This window comes from Pteropus vampyrus, unplaced genomic scaffold, assembly GCF_000151845.1.
Source record: "Pteropus vampyrus isolate Shadow unplaced genomic scaffold, Pvam_2.0 Scaffold138, whole genome shotgun sequence".
Lineage (NCBI taxonomy): Eukaryota > Metazoa > Chordata > Mammalia > Chiroptera > Pteropodidae > Pteropus > Pteropus vampyrus.
The window spans coordinates 1-2,513 of NW_011888919.1; the positions used below are offsets into that span (position 1 = coordinate 1).

The 2,513-nt window shown below is 56.3% G+C and overlaps 1 long non-coding RNA gene across 2 annotated transcripts in view; it reads right to left on the reverse strand.

Moving 5' to 3' along the window:
* Positions 1-6: 6 nt before the first annotated feature.
* Positions 7-2,513, reverse strand: part of LOC105297311 — a 3,921-nt gene continuing 1,414 nt past the window's right edge. For both annotated transcript variants that reach the window (XR_002782221.1, XR_002782222.1), the window contains exons 2-4: positions 1,278-2,414; positions 943-1,029; positions 7-743 (exon numbers count right to left, since the gene is read on the reverse strand). This is a non-coding gene — a long non-coding RNA (uncharacterized LOC105297311). The remainder of the gene's footprint in view (positions 744-942; positions 1,030-1,277; positions 2,415-2,513) is intronic.

Sequence of the window (2,513 nt, forward strand, 5' to 3'; positions counted from 1 at the left end):
GCATGGAAAACATAATCACCATGAAGATTATTTTATAATCATTCAAATGACAGATGACATTTATCAAGCGCCTGTGGTGTACCAGGCATAAATAAGCCTCATGGCAACCCTCTGAGATGAGTAGCCGCGTTATTCCCACGTCCCAGGATGTCAGGATTATTCCTATTATTCCCGTTTTCTGGAGCGTAGGCCCTTCCCTGCTTTGGGCCAAGCGCAGGGACGCGCAGACGCTCACCAAAAGACATGTTCTGAAACATTCAGCCCACGATGGGAAAGCACCCGAATATCCTCTCACGGGTGGCGCTGCATTCACGCGGCGGAATGTCCCACGACGGCGAGAGTGGACGCGGATGGCCCTCCCCCACGTCACGTGCAGGGCAGAGAGCCGGACACCCAGGAGATTCGCCCGGAGGACCCCACGCGCATCAAATTTTAAATAGGCAGGAGGATTCTACATGAGCCGGGGGCAACCAAGGGGCACGAGAGGGGACTCGGAGTGGGCTCCTGCTGTCCCTAGGCCCTGGGTGCCAGTTACTTGGGCACCAGCCACTGGAGACGCACAGAGCTGCCCAGTGCTGATGCGCATGCCTCTCCGGTGCGAGTGTCGTACAGGACGACAAAGGTAAAAGACTTCCCTTAAGAAGTAGAATCCGTAAGTCAAAGGGCTCGTTCCCCCGGGCACGTGGCTGTTTGGCGGGTTTCCTAGACGTCGCGGGGTTTGAGAATGGCTGTTTCCTAGGGACCTGAGAGGGATGATACATTTGAATCCTGTAAAAGATTTCCTGTCGGCCTGCCGGAGTCCATTCCCAGAGTCTGGACTCTGATGTGGGCTCCCATGTAACAGGGATTAAGATTCTGTTTCTCGAATTCGAGTTCCAGTGCCCTCCCTGTCTCCTCCCTCCTGGCCTCCCTCCTCCCCTCCCTCCTTCCCTTCATCCTTACCTTCTCTTTCGAGAGGGGCCCCAACGCGTTTCTCAAATAGGAGATTACGCGGGTCAGGAACTCCACGAAGTGGGTCATGATCAGCATCTTTTAAAAATGAAATCAAATGAAGAGACACTATCACATGCAAAAAGGGGCTGGTGTGTACCGCTCACACACGCGTGAGCCTGTGGCTGATTCTCCCCACCGCCTCCCACCTGCTTTTCCCTCCTCTTCCCGAGCACAGAGACTACACTTCCCAGCCTCCCCTGCAGTGCGCTGTGGCCAGGGGAGCTCTAGCCTGGTGGTGGAGGGAAGTACATCCCCGCGGACCCGACCCTCAAAGCCCCACAAACCTTTCTCCAAGGAGGCTGACGGAGGCACAAGAGGGAAGCGGTCTGGGTCCCTGGATACAGGAAACTGCCCGCCAGCCCGAGGAGAGTACTTCTGCGCTGGCCGTTCTGGCAGTGGGTGTCCTTGTGTGGTCAACGAGCAGCTACCAAGATGCGAGCCACCACGTAACACGAGTCGAGAAAGCCCGGCTCTAAATGCCACTTGTTTTTGGGTTTTCTGTTATACCTGAAAGCACTCCACTGAGTCACGAGGTTCTTCCGTGACCCTGCGAATTTGGGGGACGATTCTCCCCTCAAAGTGGCATCAGACATTTGGGAGAGAGGAACACCCCGGTGGCCTGGCCAGCCCCGCCCTTCTTGGCCCTGAACTCTGAGACCGGTCTCCTCTAACCGCAACCCAGTCGCCCCGGACACCAGGGCTTGGTACGTTCCCCTCCCCTCACTTGCAGTTTGGCCAGCCCCCCGAAAGCATGCTTCTGGCCGAAGTCCAGGTAATGCAACAGAGCTTGGCGGAACTCAGACACTCTCTCCGGGGGCAGGCGCCTGCCCGGCCACTGAGAGCCCCTGGCATCGGGGCCCAGGACAGAGAGGTTGATGCGGTAACGCGAGTCGTAAGCTCCAGGTAGGTCGGCCAGTGCTGGGATGCAGGGCTTGGGACGCCCAGGGTCTTTCTCCGACTTCCTGGGGGTCCTGAGATTCTGGAATCTCTGTAAACGTTCAAAGAAGGTCCAGAACTTCTGGCACTCCTCGGAGCCCTGGCGGATATAATTCTCGTCGCGGAAGAAGGCATCTTCGAACAGACGCCGGGTCTCTGGACAATTCCAGTCCCATTTCTCCAGGACCGCCTCCTCGCTGGGGTCCCGGGGTCGGTCCCGGTGAGCCCTGCCTCCCTTATCCTGGGAGCAGCCATCACAACATTGTCACAAAACTGGCCTCAGTCAAGATTCTCATCCATCCCCACCTCCTGCAGTGAGAGGCCAGTGCCTGCAATAAGGAACTCAGCAATGCTCCAGGATCACCGTAGGCAACGGCAGAGTAAGTGGCCAGGGTCAAGCTGGTGACACACACGGCACCTCACGACTCCTGCAGTGATCTCTGGGATGGACACAAGTTTATCCTGGATTTTCAGGCCCTGAATACCTACGGAAGAGACCAGAAGACACTCATTTGTTTTTAGAAACATTTATTGAGAGCCTGCTATTTCGCAAACACTGGACTAAGAAAAGGGACAGTATAGAG